The sequence below is a fragment of the Vulpes vulpes genome, chromosome 11, assembly GCF_048418805.1.
Source record: "Vulpes vulpes isolate BD-2025 chromosome 11, VulVul3, whole genome shotgun sequence".
NCBI classification, from domain to species: Eukaryota; Metazoa; Chordata; class Mammalia; order Carnivora; family Canidae; genus Vulpes; species Vulpes vulpes.
Window position 1 is genome coordinate 34,414,715 of NC_132790.1, and position 18,486 is coordinate 34,433,200.

An 18,486-nucleotide genomic window follows, 5' to 3' on the forward strand; every position below is an offset into this window, starting at 1 on the left:
AGCTGTAGCAATGAATGAGGTCATGGATGGTTTGGGATTAATTGAGGGAAAGCCAAACCACACTTGACCTCAGAAAACTCATAGTAGTAATCTCTGCTTGACGCATAGCAGATTCTCAACGAATATTCGTTGAATTAATAAATAAATATCAGATTAGAAAGCACATCCATCTGCCTTAAAATGCGAGTGTCCCCCACTTCTCTTATAACCTAGACTCAATTTAACTTTCAAAAGCTAACTGAAGTAAGTGTTCAGCCAGAGTATTCTGAGTCTTTCAGTTTGAAAAAGTCCTCTTTTGAAGCCCATCAATAAGCACTAATATTTCTCTCTTTCTTTGTTGAGACCTGGCAGGCATGATGGAGTGCCTACATACATAGCCTAAGTTCCAACTAGACTTTGATGGCACAAAATACGTTTTCTTGCAAGGTCAGAAATTCTTCCATGTCCAGCAGGAGGCCTGGCTGCACCAAGCTTTCAGCAAGTAGAAACTGTGCTTGATTGGTCAACAGTTTTAAAGTATTGTCAGAGAAAGACAAGAAAAGAAAAGAAATGCTTTGGAACCTTAAAAGTGTCGAAAAATGAAATGTATGCACATAAATGACTGGTGCTCAGGTTGGAGAAGACAGAACTTTAAGGGATCAGGAGGGCCCTGAGTGCTGATAAAAGTAGAACTGTAGCGTGAGGGAGAATCTTGTATGGAAGAGACTGGTAGAGTTGGTTCCAGGAGGAAAAAGATGGGCTCTTCTTCATTCCTCAACCACTCCTGGGTTACCTGCTTATGTCAAGTACTGTGTTAGGCCATGTGGCTAGAACCAGTCAGGCACAGTATCTGCTAAGGACTTGACGTTATGCAGCAGGAATAAAGCAAGGAAAGAGATACAAGACAGCACAGAGCTTAGAGGAAAGGAGAGAGTACATTTTCAAAAGACGAGATTAGCTGTTGGATGCTCTGTCTCTGCCAAGGATGACTGGAGGGCTATGACAGGTATTGTGATCTGGGGAGTAAACAAACTTGAAGAAGGAGAGATCAGAGAGAGGATTTCAAGACTGTAAACTTTACCCCCTTTTTTATATTTCAAATGCATTTGTTGTTCAAACTACAATAATAAATATTCAAGCCATCATGTGCCCTAGACAAAAGAGAGCCAGACCTGGCATGCCTTTGTTCAACCATTACACAACATGCCTACAAGAAAATGAATAATCTCAATTGCCCTTTTGGAGGTTCTCTGGATGTTTTTCAGCGAATGAGAAGTACACTGCCATAGAAACAGGGTTGGAGTTCTCTGTCGGCTATATAGGTTTTGGAAGTGAAAAAGACAGAAAGGTGACATATACAGGGGTACATGGGTTTTGAGAGACAAGTCAAACACTATTACATTCCACTGGGATTTTTCTCAGTCTCCTGCCTAGCTTGACCCACCACCTCCCACGTGATTTTTATAAACATTTTTGTCAGTTCTATGCTTCATGCTTTCACTAGTACTGTTCTTTAGATCAGCCTACCCATTACTAGACAGATCCTCATTATCAAAGAGTAAAATCTCTTTTAATTGCCCCTTTATGAGATCTACTTCTGCCCTCTGCAGTTATATAAAATAAGGTTATAATCTCTGATCTCCTTAAAAGGCTCTCTTGTAGTTGAATAATGTTGTCACTGTATTTGCTGTTTTTGTTCGTGAACCTGAGCATCCATTTCTTCAACTAATCTTTATTTGACAAAGTTACCAGACTTTTGTTCCCCCAAGTGATTACCTCTAGAAACAATTTTATTACAACTCTGTAATAAAGTGACCATGGTGCTAAGCACCAGACTCCTCCATGGGCTAAGAAGAACTGATACCCAAGACAGGATCATGACTTTCCCAAAGTTACACTTTTGGCAAATGGAATGGACACAAGTCAGAGCCAGGGCTTCAGCCTTCTTTGCCAGTTCCCATTCAGTCTATAAATATAAATGAAGAATCCCTTTCATTTCCTCTCCAACCAGATCTTAAACAACACAATAATCTCATTCTTGCCTTGTCTGCCTATGGCCAATAATCTTCCAGATCCAGACATACACTGGAACTGGCATGGGCAACCAGACCAGAATGTGTGGTCTGGCCATCCTTGCATATTTCCTTAGGCACATCTGCCTTTGATAATTAAAGCTGCATGCATTTATAGGAACAAATCAAGATAATGAAATATAGAAAAACATGACTAAAGGAAATTTCAAGAAAGAATTTCTTAAAATAAGCTTTTACCTTTTGTCTACATTAAAGATCAGATAACCTTTTCTCAGTGCATTCGATGAGTTTTCAGGTGCATTTTTCAGTCATTTGCCCTTTGAAGTGGAATTACTGCCATTTAAAGGTGATATGCAAACTCGGTTCTACCTACACTTATTAGAGCTAAAGCTGTCTAAGGATATGACATTCAGATTGACGTACATTGCTGGATGGTAGACATGGGGCTGGTGTCATGTTAATACATTCTCTAATTCACTTGTAAACAGAATTCTGTTTTCATTTTTGTCAATCCTGAGGTTTGGAATGAATTTTAGTTTCCCAGTCTACAGCACATAATCTTAAAAGGGGCACTTTCCATGTGTCCTTCACAAATATTTATTACCAGAAGAATAGAATTTAGAATTGACAGCATGGCACTTGGTCCAGAAATGTAACTAGCTTGTGCAAAAGTTTTAGGGTCTGTGCTGGAGAAATCAGTGATGCTTTCTCCGGAAGTAGCTAATTTCCTACTAGGTGGTTCATGGTCCAGTACTAGACATGTGCAGAAATCAAGAGAGGTAAGCACAGTCCCTGCCTCCCAGTCACTTTGTAATCCCCTGGGGAGATGACGTGACAAAACAAAAAGAGCTCAAGCTGAAATCCAGGGAAGAAGAAGAGATTTAAATGGACAACACTGATCATGTCTGGCCATCCAGATCTGGTGGGAATTAAAGCAGGAGAGGATTTTCATAGAGAGAAGGTAGCGTGAAAGGCCTCTGATGCATGCATAGCAACATCTAATTGTCACGGTATAAAAAAATGCAGGTTTAGAAAATCCATTTTCAACCCTTTCTCTCCATCCTCACGTATCACTTTTTTCTGTACTAACACCACATTTTATAGGCTAGTAATAAAAAATAAAAAAAACTACACAGAGCCCAGAATACACTGCTGTTTCATGTCTCTGGCCTTTGTTGAGGCTACTCATTCCATGTGGGATATCCTTGGTCCTTTAGCTCTTAAAACACTGTGGAGACATCCCTTTCAGAGAAGCTTGCCCTTGCTCCTCTAAGTAGAGATCTTTGGTCCTTTCCCTGGGTGGTCTCTGAACTTTGTTAACACTAATATAATTATATTCATACACTGATACTGTAATTTAAATGGTAATAAATAGCAGTAAAATTGTACATGTATTTGTCTATTAGACTGAGAGTTTCTTTTTTTTAATTTATTTTTTATTGGTGTTCATTTGCCAACATATAGAATAACACCCAGTGCTCATCCCATCAAGTGCCCCCCTCAGTGCCTGTCACCCAGTCACCCCCACACCCCTCCCGCCTCCCTTCCACCACCCCTAGTTCGTTTCCCAGAGTTAGGAGTCTCTCATGTTGTCTCCCTTTCTGATATTTCCCACTCATTTTCTCTCCTTTCCCCTTTATTCCCTTTTACTATTCTTTTATATTCCCCAAATGCATGAGACCATATAATGTTTGTCCTTCTCCAATTGACTTATTTCACTCAGCATAATACCCTCCAGTTCCATCCACATCGAAGCAAATGGTGGGTATTTGTCATTTCTAATGGCTGAGGAATATTCCATTGTATACATAGACCACATCTTTATTCACTCATCTTTCGATGGACACCGAGGCTCCTTCCACAGTTTGGCTATTGTGGACAAGGCTGCTAGAAACATCAGGGTGCAGGTGTCCCGGCATTTCATTGCATCTGTATCTTTGGGGTAAATCCCCAGCAGTGCAATTGCTGGGTCGTAGGGCAGATCTATTTTTAACTACTTGAGGAACCTCCACACAGTTTTCCGGAGTGGCTGCACCAGTTCACATTCCCACCAACAGTGCAAGAGGGTTCCCCTTTCTCCACATCCTCTCCAACATTTGTGGTTTCCTGTCTTGTTAATTTTCCCCATTCTCACTGGTGTGAGGTGGTATCTCATTGTGGTTTTGATTTGTATTCCCCTAATGGCAAGTGATGCAGAACATTTTCTCATGTGCTTTTTGGCCTTTAGACTGAGTTTCTAAAGCTCAGGGACCTGTTGCACTCAGCACTAGACAGATCTCTAGTCCCTGGCAGACCTTAGAAGACAATTCATGTTTGCTGAGTTTAATTGAACCATCAAGCAGCAATGATTCTTCTTCATTTTCTGGACAAAGAATTTCCTGGCCCATCAAAGTGTTCTATTAGAATATTTTCCCAATCCTGAGCTCACATTAATTAATCTGCTTATTCCCTGAATGCTTAACATTGGCCAGGCAGGATGTTAGGTCCTCGGAGTGTTAGACAAAACAGATATGGCCCTACCCCTCATGCATTCCCTCCCCTTGTTCAATTCACTCATATTACTCATTCCTGTTAATTTACTATAAAATAATATTCTTGCCTCCAAGATAACTTCCAAATTCAGAAGACCATGTACAAAAGCAAATCAGTGTAGTGCATGCTTCAGCTGAGAAATCTAGAAAGAAACTTGGAAAGAGTACTTTTTCTTTGTGCATATACTTATACGCATCCCTATGTACATGTACATTCCTATGCCAAATGTATGCATATATCATAAATGTGCAATATGCAGTTAAGGCCCACAGAAGAATACAACCCATTTATAAATAGAATGATCCCTTGGCCTTGCTTAATTAAAACCAGAGCAAGTTTTGTACCTTTTAACATAAATGGCTTATGATTTTTAAGTTTAAATCTTTTAGTGTTTGTCCTTTGTGTCTTTTAACTCCACTGTGAAGGCCCCACAAGTGTATTTATATTCTGAAACTGAAAGAAAGATAACTGTTTCAAACTTGAAAAAAAAGGAACAAACAAAAAATTAATACCAAACATCCTAAAAAACTTTCTAGTACCAGAATAGGGCTAAACAAAGCAAGCACTAAATACTCTATGAATAACTGAATACCTGAATGAAAGAACAAATACTTGCAGTTATGAGTTGCTTCACTAGAGCAAGCCAGTGAAAGAGGTTACGCTTTATAAGAGAAAGTTCAAAACCAAGCCTTAACCCAGATGGTGAAAAGAACTCATCTAGATGATAAAAACAAAAACAAAAGACCCCAAACCTTAGAGCTGTGCTTTAAATTCTTTGGTTTCTCAACTCTTAGAGCAATGATGCACATTTTGGTAGGTACAGTATCCCACGTACCTAGCTCAAGCAGCTTATCCTGTTGAAGTCCGGTATTTAACATCCAACGAACCCCAATGAAGATTAGAGGTAAGCAGATGTCCAATTAACCTCTACATTGCCCCCAAAGTCCTGCCAGTTACAGTTATTTCTCCTACTACTGTGTTTTTTATCATGCCCAGGCTTGCTTTATACATCACAAATGAAGTGGATGCTTGTGGTGGTGGGTGATACGGCCCCTGGGAGAAGGTAAAAGGAGGAGGAAAGGTCAACATTTACTGAGCTCTTGCTTGTTTTCTGGTCCTGTGCTAGATTTTGGACATATAAAAAGAAAAATAACATATTACACTGTAGGGTCTATATATGGATATTCTGTACTTATTAGCAGATACCATAATAAATCTGGGTATACATATTCCTTATTTATAATTTAGAATCAGTAATTTTATTTATACTACAGAAGGAACAAATCCCTTTGGGATATCTCTCATGCACATATTCATGAAATTCTAAGTTTGTGTTGTCATAGATGAAGAAATTTTATTAAAAAAATAGAAAAATCCCATCTGGCCTGTGAAACAGGTTTCTCCAGGGGATATCATGCATGTTATTACACATTCATTTCATTGGACTGCTTCTGGGTGGGTAACTATCTAAGAATTCTGAAGGACAGATGGATTCCTTTCTATTGTTAACATACATATGCCCAAAAATTTATTTGACAAAAAATTTGGCAATATAAGTAAATTAATATTTCCAATGATAGTATACTACCAATGAGTGATTTGCTTAAAAACTTCTTAAAACAATAAGAATGGGGATGAGTTTTGTTTATCTTGGCTACTTCTGCAGAGTTTGGATCAAGGGCAAGAGCACTGACAAAATCTCTGACAAAGCCCCCTCTAGTCTTTCCACTCCATACTTTTCAGAAGTACAATTTCTACCATTATAAAGTAAGTACCTGCAAACTACCAAAAGAGTGCTCATTAACAAAGAAGAGTTGAAAAATCTCCTCAGAAGTTGTATAAATTTATACAGAAAAAAGTTTCAGATAAACATAATTTAATTTTAAAATTTTAAACAAAAAAAAAGTGTTTTTCTTTATATTCTCTTTATCCCTATAACAACTAAATAGATTTGGAATAATGCTATCTTACACTAATTAAGAACAGGGCCTCACCACATGGCATTTCATGAATATTAAATGCAAATGTGTGAATTATCTAGTTTCAATTAGGCTGTTGCATTCCTGGTTTTCAGTTAAGAGCAAATTCTGTTTTGTATATAGAACATGAATTGATATTTGTTTTTTAAGAATCAGAAGAAAGCAAGATAAATGAAGAGGAGCCCACTGGTTGACTCACACAACCTGATGTAGACCTGGGAGGTCTGTAGCCACTTATTTATTTTTCAACTTCCTATCCAACATTATTGAGCCTCTATGAGCCCATCGATGGGAGGACAAAGAAAAATCTAAGTCCTTACTAATGAGCTCCTTCTGGTCATGGCAACCCACATAAATAGATAATTATAAAACATGCCTAGCGCATTTGGGATATAGCAAGAAAATGAAACCCACTGGAGGGGAGGGAAGGAAGAGAAACGTCTTCTAGGAAGTGGAGAGAAAAAAAAGCCCCATGAATAATGCCTATTTACTTGTGGATTTATTTTATCTATATCCCTATTCATTTTCTTTCTCCTGTATTATTCTGATAAAAATGATTTCATCTGTGAATATGTTAGTGTGTATCTCTAAAAGATAAGGACCTATTTTAAAAATCACCACAATAACGTTATCACATCTAAAATATCACCAACAACTTATCATCGAATATCCAGTTGATATTCAAATCTCTGTCTCATGAACGCCATGAATTTTTTTATAGTTTGTTTGAATATGGATCCAATAAAGTTCATACTGATTACAATTAGTTGATGTGTCTGTCCTTTATGAGCTCCGCCACTTTTTTCTTTCTTATTTTTTTAAAAAAGATTTTATTTATTTATTCATGAGAGAGAGAGAGAGAGAGAGAGAGAGAGAGAGGCAGAGGCACAGGTAGAGGAAGAAGCAGGCTCCATGCAGGGAGCCTGATACGGGACTCGATCCCAGGTCTTCAGGATCAGGCCCTGGGCTGAAGGCGGCGCTAAACCGCTGAGCCACCCGGGCTGCCCATCTTTCTTATTTGTTGAAGAATTCTGAATTTTATTTTATTTTTTATTTTTTAAATATTTGAGAGAGAGAGAGAGAGAGAGAGAGAGAGAGAGAGAGAGAGCTGGCATGAGCAGGAGGGGCAGAGGGAGAGATAGTCTCCAGCAGACTCCATGCTGAATGTGGAGACCCAATGTGGGGCTCAATCCCAGGACCCTGAGATCACAACCTAAACTGAAACCAAGACTTGGAGCTTAACTGACTGTGCCACCCAGGCATGCCAAAGAAGTCTGAATTTTAAAAGAAGAGTCAGGGATAAGACAGAAGAGAGGGGAGTAGGAAAAGAAGTCCAGAAAAATAGGCTGCCAGGAGCAAAAAACACTGCAAAGACATTGAAGCCTTCCTTCCTTTCCTTAAACATAGAAACTCTGTGACCAGTACTATTTTGGAAACACTTCTCAGTATGCATTATCTCCTTACAATGCCTCTGTCTGCATATGTAGTAAATTCCTGCATCATCTTCCAGGCTCAGCTTTTCAATTTCACATTGCCTTCATCCTCCTTTGGAGAATGTGCTACCTAGTATCTGTCAGTTAACCATGCTAGTTGCTGGGCACACAAAGATAAATGAAATCAAATCCTTGATTTTAAGAAACTCACTGTGACATATTTTTGGAAGAAAGGAGGTGATGCCATACTCTGGCCCATAAATGTACATTTTCTCAAATAATTTAGTTGCAGCAAGTACATGCTCATTGTTGTATAAGGCATAAACTGGAAAGCAGAATTACAAAATTTGCTATAAAATCATTAACAAATAGTTTTGTCCTTTCAGTTTTCACTTAAAGATGGAAAGCAAAACTTTGTCAATAGACTAAATATTTAGGCTGTGTGCTTCATTGCTTTTTCTAATGTTCCTATGCTATGGAAAGTTTATAAGACTAATATTGAAAGATTAGATAATCAAATTATAATGAGGTTAGCTAGTTCCCCATGGCTTACATTTCTACTTTTTATACTGCTATTGGAGCAACAGAAGCTGGCAGTATAAAAATGTATTACCCAGTCATATTTTAAAATGATATTCTTGATTGCAAAAGACCCAGGAACACTCATTCGCTTAAAGGCTGTCGATATTTCCTTAGGTTTGCTTTCGGTCCTTAAAAGTAAAAAAATAAACCTTCATACTTACCATTCTAGCATCCAATATGAAGTCTTGCATATAATGGGTAAGAATGGATAATACACGGGGTTTCCAATACCTTCTAGCTACGTGATCCAGGCTTATTTTCTCCTCTCTTTTCATAGTGCTATCATGAGAGGTAAACAAGATAATGTGGTAGCAAACAAATGGGGAATGTAGTCATTATTGGTTAAATAAATAAATAAGTAAATTGTAGGTTCTGCTCTTGTCCTTCCAGCCTTATCCAAATCCCTGACCAATTTTTCAAGACAATCTCAAATAATATATCCTTTATTACTCTTAAAAAAAAATCACACGGGGCTGTCTTAAACATCTTGGCACTAAATTATATGTTCTTTCTGTGTCTGAATGTTACTCTCAACTGCAGCCAGAATTTTTTAAAAAATAAGAGGGGTCTCATATAGCAGTGATATCAAAATATTTAACAACCAGCTATGCCAGGCATTAACTCCTTAGTGACTCTTTAGTTAATTAAAAGCTTCTTAGCTGCTCTATCATGGAGATGTGTGAAAGAGACTGGAATGAGGAATGGTCTAAAAGAGTTGGGAGGGAGACACTCACAGGGCCCTGAGTAGAAGCTATTTACCAACAGGAATGTGAGTATTTCGGTGGTTTAAGAACCAAGAATACTGTAAGTAACATGAATATCAGTACTGGTCTCTGATACCTCTTTGGCACCCCCTATTTGTCAGAACCTCAAAACACTTACTGATAAGGTAAGCAATTTAGCCAAAAACCAGTTTCTCTTGCTATTTCTCTACTCGTACAATGAAACCTCAAAATAAAATAGAAGAGAGTTTACCTGGTTTGTGCTATGGGGAAGGAAGTTTTGTCATGGGATAATGACATTTTTAAATATTTGGGTGACATATATACTTTTTTTCCTTTCAAAGATTTTATTTATTTATTCACGAGAGATACAGTGAGAGAGAGATAGGCAGAGGGAGAAGCAGGGGAGCTCTCTTCTTGAGGGGAGCCCGATGCGGGACTCTATCCTGGGATCCCAGGATCATGGCCGAGCCAAAGGCAGATGCTCAACCAGTAAGACACCCAGGCATCCCGACATATGTGCTTTTAAATCAACATTATCCGTCATCCTTCCACTACTTTTAGTTGCTTCTTCCTCTATACTGAAAAGCTGTCTAATCTAAAGAGGAAGAAACCAGTGCCCTGTGGAGCATTTCCTGTGTGGCTACTGCAGTCTTCTCTAACTCAAGTATGTTTTCTGAGTTCTGAGTATGTCTTAAGTTTCTCACTGACACAGCTGGGTCAGGGCCACTGGAACATGACCGGCTGCAAGGTGTTTTTTTTTTGTTTTGTTTTGTTTTGTTTTGAGCAGTTTTACTATACCAGAAGCAAATGGCCCAAGGAAATATACTTAGATTCTGTGTGCTCCCATTATTGAGCGTTCTTTGGAAAGAAGCTAGACCAATGAATATTTAGATGCAAGCTCATTAGGTAGGCAGGTTGACAGTATTGAGACAAGCTTCATGAGTTAAAAATAATGTTTTATGATTACATTTGGATGCCAGAAAAATCATAAATAGTATGAGTATACTTCCTATAGAAAGTAATTAAGTCCTGTCACTTCCTCTTCTAGACTGCAAAGCTGGAAAACAATCCAAACACAGCTAATTGAATCTAGATCCAGGAGTTTTAGTGCAAACTATTACCAAGCCCATCCACTACAATCTTATTCAGGAAATATTTTACTTCCTCAAGTAAAGCCTTATTGCCTAAGGCTGAAGAACTGAAGGACTGATAAATTACATAAACTGTGAATCACACAGTCACCAAAGTCTAATTTTGCTACAGAGCATTGACATTTGACTAACAAATATTTTATTTCAGTCTATCTCATTCTCAATGTGACATATATACAACTGGTAAACAAATTTTTGTCAAAAGTACCCCCATTTTTTAGCATCGCAAATTTCATGATATCAAAATCCACAGAAATTTGAGGCAATGGGTAAGTCATTAACCTTGAACAAGTTTCATCAGAAGCAAAAAGGGAGAAAAAAAAAAAAGACAATGGTATGGTCTAGCTCTAAAGTACTGTAGTTTCGAGCCAGAGACATAAATTTGAAGGTTCACACTAAATTGACCAAATCTATAGTCACGCTGTAAAAAATAAGAACATTTGACTGTAGTTTATCTTAAAATCCAACTGCCATCATCCAACAGCAGGTTTTGGTGAAACTGATATGTTAGGTTTTCTGTTAATTATACCACCAGGCAGATGGCTTCTGGCTGGTAATTTTTGCAGTAGTGCCAATATAAAGATAAGCAGGAGTTGAACCTGGTTAGTTGTTAGTTGTTACTGCAGAGAGCTTTTTTCCTCTACCTTGAAGTCTTTCTCTGTTTATTATCCCTTGGCAAATCCCTACTAAACATAGAAGCCAGTCTAAGGACATGCACCATCATATGCTGGGCCTTCTTTCCATTATGTTACATATTAATTCCAGTGAATGTTTTACATTATGTGATTCACATATCACAAATTTGAGATGGCTGTTGGATGTTGGATGGGCCAGGGTCCATCACCACGACCATCCTCTCCTAACAGAGACAAGTGCCAAATTTTGTTTGGGAACTCAGAAGGTTGTGAGGAAGCTGTCTTTATCTTGACTAAGCTCCCAAATGCAGCTAGTGACTTGGTTTTATGTTCATGGGTAAGCCATTCGAAGTGAATTTTAGGGACCATTCTCAGAATCTCTTTCTGGTTAGATATGACTAAGAAAATAAGTTGCCCAGAGTCATTGATGACTGTCCTGGAACGACGAGGGGAGTTAGTCTTATGGTGCAGCTAATACAAAAAAAAAAAAAAAAGACAAAACCAAAAGAAATGAATTTCTTGACTACCTCACGAGCCATAGGATCAGACTTCTTAAAGTTGGCTTTATTGATACAGTTACCAATGCATCCCCTGCTAAACAAGTCAATTTGAGTCATGGATTCTGTTACTTGCACCAGAGAGAAACCTTATGTGTCCCTTTTATAGCACAGTGAAAATCATACTGTGTTTGAATTGTGGGCTCATATCTTCATTTTCTTTGGGTTATATAATCCCTGAGTTCAAAGATTATAATTTTTCATCTTTGCAATCTTATCACTTGCAGAATATCTGGCACTCATCTATGCTTAATAAATGATTAATAAAAGATAAAAAACAAACAAATAAATAAAGTAAGCTAGTCTGGATTATTCAGATCAGAAAATATCTCTTTCCCAAGTATTTTGAATATTATTTTATATTTGACTTGACTTTCCCATAAAGTTAGATATCTTCCAGATAATCTAATCTTAATCATTTCCTACTTTAATTCAATTCCCTAAAAATGATTTTTTCTCCTTTTTCCTCCTAATTGTATAAACAATGCATGCTCATTACAACATTTCAAAAGATACAAAGAGCATTAAAAAGAAAGTAAAAATCAATGGGATTAGTACCACCAACATGTTTACTACCAGGAGTTTTCAACGTAGAGGTTAAAATGATAGATTTTGTTTTATCCTGTTTTGTTTGTGTTTTAGCTCCCTGGACCATTCCTACTACCACCTCTGCTAGGCAAAATAAACGTGGGACACCCGTTGGTCATCATAGAGTTATCAGTTTAACTGGAGTATTTTTTTTTTTTAGATTTTGTTTATTTATTTGAAAAAAAGAAAGAGAGAGCAGTGGGAGGAACAGAGGGAGAAAGACAAGCAGAGTCTGTACTCAGTGCACAGCCTCATGCGGAGCTCAATCCCATGACCCTGATACTACGACCTGAGCCAAAATCAAGAGTCAGAATCTCAGACTGAACCACTCAGACACCCCTAATTGCTGAGTTTTCAGATTGAGTGAACATTTAATGTAGTCACACTATGTGCTAAGTATCTGATGTATCAGATGTTTCCACATGGATGAGGGAATAGCTCTTTACTGGGATATGAATAAACATGTAAATGAGTTTACATCTTCCCAACAGTCTTGAGACAGTTAATACTATACTTGCTTTATAGCTAAGAAAAGCAAGGTTGTAAAATTTGGTAATAGGGAATACTTCTCAAGATGTATCCTGCCTTTCCATCTAGAAGCTACTTTATGAAGAGTAATAAAAACAAGACCAAAAATCACTCTGTTCACTGCATAATAGCTTCCACTGCATTAAAAAGAAAAAAAAAACAATCTTAAATCCTCAAGATTCTTAATAGTCAGAGATTTTGCCTGGAACTTCTGGCTGTTAGTTCTTCTTAGGTGGGTCTTTGTATCCAATAGAAGAGAAAATGAAAAGGAGCCATTGGGAGCTTGTGGCCTGGATAGAAAAAGGGCTATGATAATGATTGAAGTCCATACAAAGCCATTCGCTGCCACTGCTCCTTTTCAAAATGGCCTGTAAGGCTGTGCTGAGGGTTACAACCACAATTTAAAACTACAGATAAGAAAAGAGTACCTGAAATTAACAAAAGTCTCTCTGAGCAACTATATTTTCAAATGGCATAAAAGATAGATGGCAGAGAATTTTAATCCAGCTGACCCTACTACAGTCACCTTCTAAAGTCAGTCAGTGCCTGTGAGCTGGAAGAAAGGCCAGTGTCTAGCCTCAATCATGTTGCTATCAATTCCAAAATGGAACCTGAAAAACTTTTAGTTGCAGGTTTTCATAGCTTTGACCACTTTCTTGTTCAAATGATTTCTTTTGGCTTAATGGGAAACAGGTCAAAAAAACAAAAACAAACAAAAGCCTCATAAAACCAACCCACTGGAAATTTAGCTTCAGTCTCCTGAAATATAAGCAAATATTCAGCACAGAGTAGGGCTGTCCCTAACATTTTGAGGAGTCAGAGCAAGAACACAAGTAAATTCCCCCAGACCTGGGCCAGCCCCTCTTCTTTGCCATTGTTTCTTCCTGCCCCATGAAACAACTTTCATGTAGATGTGTGAACATCCCAACTCATGAGCCCAAGCTCTGATCTACAAATCCCCAACCTCTAGACTCATCCTTCACTCCCAAACAGATTGGTTTTACTGCATACCCAAGGGGTAAGCACACGGTACAACTCCTGCAATTAGGCTCAGGAGTGTTTGGGGAAGAAATTCTGAGGCCCTATTTATCCAGAATATGGTCTAGAGAACAAGATCCAAATGGTCCCCCCTCCTGGCAATAGACCCCTGTAAAACCCGAGGTAAGGGGAAGGTTGCCCAGGTCAAAGGGCATTAGTAATTCTGGGTAAACTTTTAGATCTTATCTTGAATTTGGTAGATTTACCATCTTTTAAGTTTTTGTATCTTTTTTTTTTTTTTTAATTTTTATTTATTTATGATAGTCACAGAGAGAGAGAGGGGGGCAGAGACACAGGCAGAGGGAGAAGCAGGCTCCATGCGCCGGGAGCCTGATGTGGGCTTCGATCCCGGGGTCTCCAGGATCGCGCCCTGGGTCAAAGGCAGGCGCCAAACCGCTGCGCCACCCAGGGATCCCCAAGTTTTTGTATCTTTTTATACTAAGTTTTATATTTTGGTGAGAATTGTAAAGAGAGCTCAGGAAAATGTGATCTTGATTTGAATAGACCAAAATAAAGAACAAAAGAAAAGGAAATCTTCAAAATTCTTTTTTTTCCACACCCCCACCCCAAATGATAGAGGTTTAATATGTGAGGAGAAGAATCAAAGCAGATATAGGGCAAAATTTCCAAAATGGAACCACATAGAACTGGGTAAATCCTATTTCCAACATGGTGGTTGCAGTGTAGATTCTAGTCAGACAGGTATGAGTTCCAGTTCTGGTGCTGCTATACACCAATTTAAATTAGTAGTATTTAATGAGATTTTCTCCAATCTCATTTCCTCATCTGATAATGGGAAGCCAAAGAGAACCTACCTGGTAGGATAGTGATGAGGACTAAATGAGAAAATAAAGGCAAGACATTCAGTACTCTGCATGGGACTTAATACATGACATTTACTATAATAATCAGGTATTTTAATGCAGTGCCAGGGCTAGAATTCTGACCTAATCATCACTGAGCAAAAAACTTAGAATGCTATCCTGTATTTTTTGGCATCAGTTTGTTTCCATGCTGCCCATTTGAAATCGAGTTTGTTCTCTGAATAATGTAAGGACTTTGGATGCCATTCTAAAAATTAGTTAAAAGTAACCTGAAAGGTAGTAACTCCATCTTTACTAGGTTTCCAAAACAAAACCAAAACCAAATTATCTAGCTCTAAGGACTATATCTTACTAACAAGAAAAAATTTATTTTTACTGTGTACGGTTCCTTCAAAACCAACATCAGATTTTGTTAACATATTTTACAAAATTAATGACCACCTTTTACTGGGTCCCCTTTGTGCCACACAGTATACCACTTGCTTGACATACAACACCTGTCTGGTGTAATCTTCCTAGCTTTCCCCTCTCCCACTTGACAGGTAAGGAGAGTGAGGCTTGGATCATAGCCACACAAAACCCCTGCCCTTTTCATTCTCATACAGCTGAAGCCAGGCTCTGAGCAGCTCCTTTAAACCTCTCCCCCTTTCACCCTTCCCAACCTCTCTCAAAGAGAATGATATATGTCACGTAGGCAAAATGTTAATGCCTCTTTGGCTCTTAATCCTTTGTTGAGAGACATGTTTTTGTGTGTATGTGCTTCTCAGAAGGTTCTTGTCACAGTTCATGTTTGTCTTGCTGTAAATTTAATTGAGAATAACTCATGCTAAATTTTCTTTTGTTGCTATAAATAGATCTTATTCTTGGTGGGTGGAGAAGATGAAAAAACCACCACCAAATAAGAAGAAACTCAGTTAATAAACTGAGCTTGGAACATTGGTTTATTTCTCGATAAAACCATGCTGAATCAAAACTCAGTGCCACAAAATAAACCATGGGCTCTGGCATGAGATTTTTTAAAAATGTGGCACAATAAAATCCAACATACAATACATGGCAAAGATACTTTACAGCTATATTGTTCTTGGCATTAAAATCCATTAACAGTTTTTAAGAACCTTCGGCTGAATGTCCTGAGCTTTATAAAGCCTCACAGGCTGGTCAGACCATCAGATGCAGATGTTTGTTTATACCTGCAATGATCTGCTGAATTTGCTACCTTAATCATTATTGCTGGGGCCCAGAGGCTTTGAGGTGAACATAAGATGAAAAGACATTTTACAGACCCCATGTGGGGCAGCTGGTTGTAGATTAGAAACCAAGTCTCAGGTTACACACCCCTAAGTGCCAACCACAATACATCACTCCTCTGGTCTTTTAAACAGAACTTCTTCAGAGAAATGGAAAATATGGAAAAGCTATTTATGGACAAGAGAAATATGCCTGAAAAATGTGTTCCTGGAAAAAGATATATTCCATATTCCAAATCCGCCAAGTTTTGGCGCAATCAGAAAGTATACTAGGAAAGGAGAAAGAACTTTATCGGAAGCATAGTGGTACTGATGACCAAAATTTTTATCAGGAAAAAGCAAAGAGCAAGCTAAGTCTTCAGTGAAAAATAAATGCATCCATTCTTTTCGAAGAGATGCGAAAGTAAGTTGTTTCCTTGAGGATAAAGAGCATATTCTCATTGGATCTATATATTCTACGACTAAAGAGAAAGTACAATTATGCGTAAGGTAAACACTTTGGACAGACACACATTTATAGGTTCAGAAGGCAGTAGTTCCTTGCTGGTGAAAGAAATAAAGCAAATGTCAACAAGCCAGACACACTTAAACATTCAGAAAAATGTCTTGCTATTCCTCTCCATATATAATATGCCATATGACACCACAGTTAAATCTGCTACTGAAAAAAAAAAAAAGTACGTCAAGCTGTTGGTTTCCATGAGATTTGGACAGAGGCAAAAGAAGACAGCAGAAAGGAGTCCGGGAAGGTACAGCTTTCACTTCTTTCCTTCTGGGGAGGAAAGGACTTCCTATGGCTAGCTGGCCAGGAGTTAGTGCTCACCCCGCCTCTCGCCAGGGCGAGGACCTGGAGCATACCCAGATGAGCATCAAAATCAGCTTCAGGTAATTCTTAATGGGAATAGGAAACTAGAGAAAACAATGACAAGTTACGCAAATTCAATAGTCATGCCGTGTGCATTTGTTTGTCCTACGGGGGTGTTGCACAGCTCTTTCCATAGGAAGCCGGCTTTTCTTTCACTCCCTTTCCACATCATCAACAGGCATGCCAAATGCAAACCTCCTCCGATGCTGATCCCATCCCGGCAAAATGCAGGGTCTACCAGCACCCCGAGTTTCACAATAATCTCCACAATGACAATTATTCACAGCCCCTCAGTTCTGTCCACACAAAAGATTGCAATTTGAATCATGCCTTGCACAGGTTCAGCTCTGCTGGAGCTGGTTACCAGGCAAACGGTCTGTTTTAAGATTTACCGATTGCTGGGGAGAGTGAGCTGGGGGCGGGGATGGACGAACCACCCTGTACATACCTCCTTTTGGCAGCTGAGAAAAACAATTTCGTGACAAAGAGACTTGTTCTTTTCAAAGCTCCTCCAACAAATGAGACTGACAGAATGAAACCTGAGAAACTTTAGCAACCAAAGAAAGCAGCCTTCCAAGGATCAAGGTGAATAATTGATTTGCCGGGTTTTGTTTCATCTTTTAAGCTATTTTGCTCATTAAAGGGAACTGTGGAATTTGTCAGAAGCCCAAACACTGACACACTCTTCTGACAGCAAGTGCATATTCCAAACTACAGATTCATTTGCCAAGCTCATTCAACAACAACGATTAGCTGCAAAGCCAGGGAACTTACCGAGCGCAAAATTATTGGAACAAAGCAGGGAGGAGGCAGGAGGCACCACAGGCAGCTTCTCCGTCTCCTTGGTGCCAGGTTCTCCTGTCTGCCGTCCGGTTCACACTTGCCTTTATAACTAAGACTCCAACGGAACTCACTAGCGAAACCTGATGAATTATAAAACAGCCCCTCCTAGACTCTTATATTTTACATCACAGGGGGTGACCATGCAGCATTCTCGTTCCCTGGGTACATATATTTCCTTGTAACTCATCCTGATAAATATATCAGCTTTAGGAGCAGTGACAGTAATTGGTGCTGGGGATGTACCAGCATTAACCAATAAGATGCTTTCCCACCATCAGCACTGCACCCCCACCCTCCACTTGTGTTCCCCCACACCTTGTTAAGGTGGATCCATCCAACCCAGTGGGGGGTAGGCAAAGATGGCAAAATGCAAAAAAGCCCCAGCATCTCAAACATATGCACAGCGGGCCATAGTACTCAGGGTTAATTCTCATCACAGTTGTTCTGTAAGGATCAGCCCTCTTGTTCGCAGAGCATGTCACAGCGTACCAGACACTTCCACTCTCTCCGAGCCTCCCGGCAACCAGGAGAGGTGTAGCGCTACAATATAAATGAGCCGGCAGGGCTCAGGGAAGTTAAGTGACTTTGTTCGATATTCACCAAAATCCAGGGGTTCAAGGACCCCCGGTGATTAGGGATTTCAGCCTGTTCACTGTGCAGGTGAGGAACCCCTTGCAAGAAAGATAAGGGGACTTGCCCAGGTCCCACAGTTTCCAAGTGTGATTTGAGCTTGAACCCAAATCCAGGTCTCCCGATGTCAAGAACAGTGTTGTTCTTTCTATCCTACTATGCTGCCTCTAGAGCATGGAAACCTGAATATGAGAAAACATGCAGAAATCAGTATCATTGACTGATCCCAAATCATTAACAGGCAGGCTGCATGGAGAAGCAGAGCGGGGCCTGAGCTTTTCGCTTCCTCTCTGACACGCTCAGTACTACCTCTT

The 18,486-nt window shown here is 39.1% G+C and overlaps 1 protein-coding gene across 50 annotated transcripts in view; it reads right to left on the reverse strand.

The window, feature by feature from the left end:
* Positions 1–18,486, reverse strand: part of DLG2 (discs large MAGUK scaffold protein 2) — a 1,531,179-nt gene that overhangs the window by 185,488 nt on the left and 1,327,205 nt on the right. For 2 of the 50 annotated variants that reach the window (XM_072726093.1, XM_072726092.1), the window contains exon 1: positions 17,474–17,756. The exons of 47 other annotated variants lie outside the window; for them this stretch is intronic. The gene's annotated coding sequence lies outside the window, so the exon portion shown is untranslated. Of the gene's footprint in view, positions 1–17,473; positions 18,003–18,486 lie in introns of those variants that run through there. One more of the 50 variants, XM_072726094.1, reaches the window with a different exon arrangement.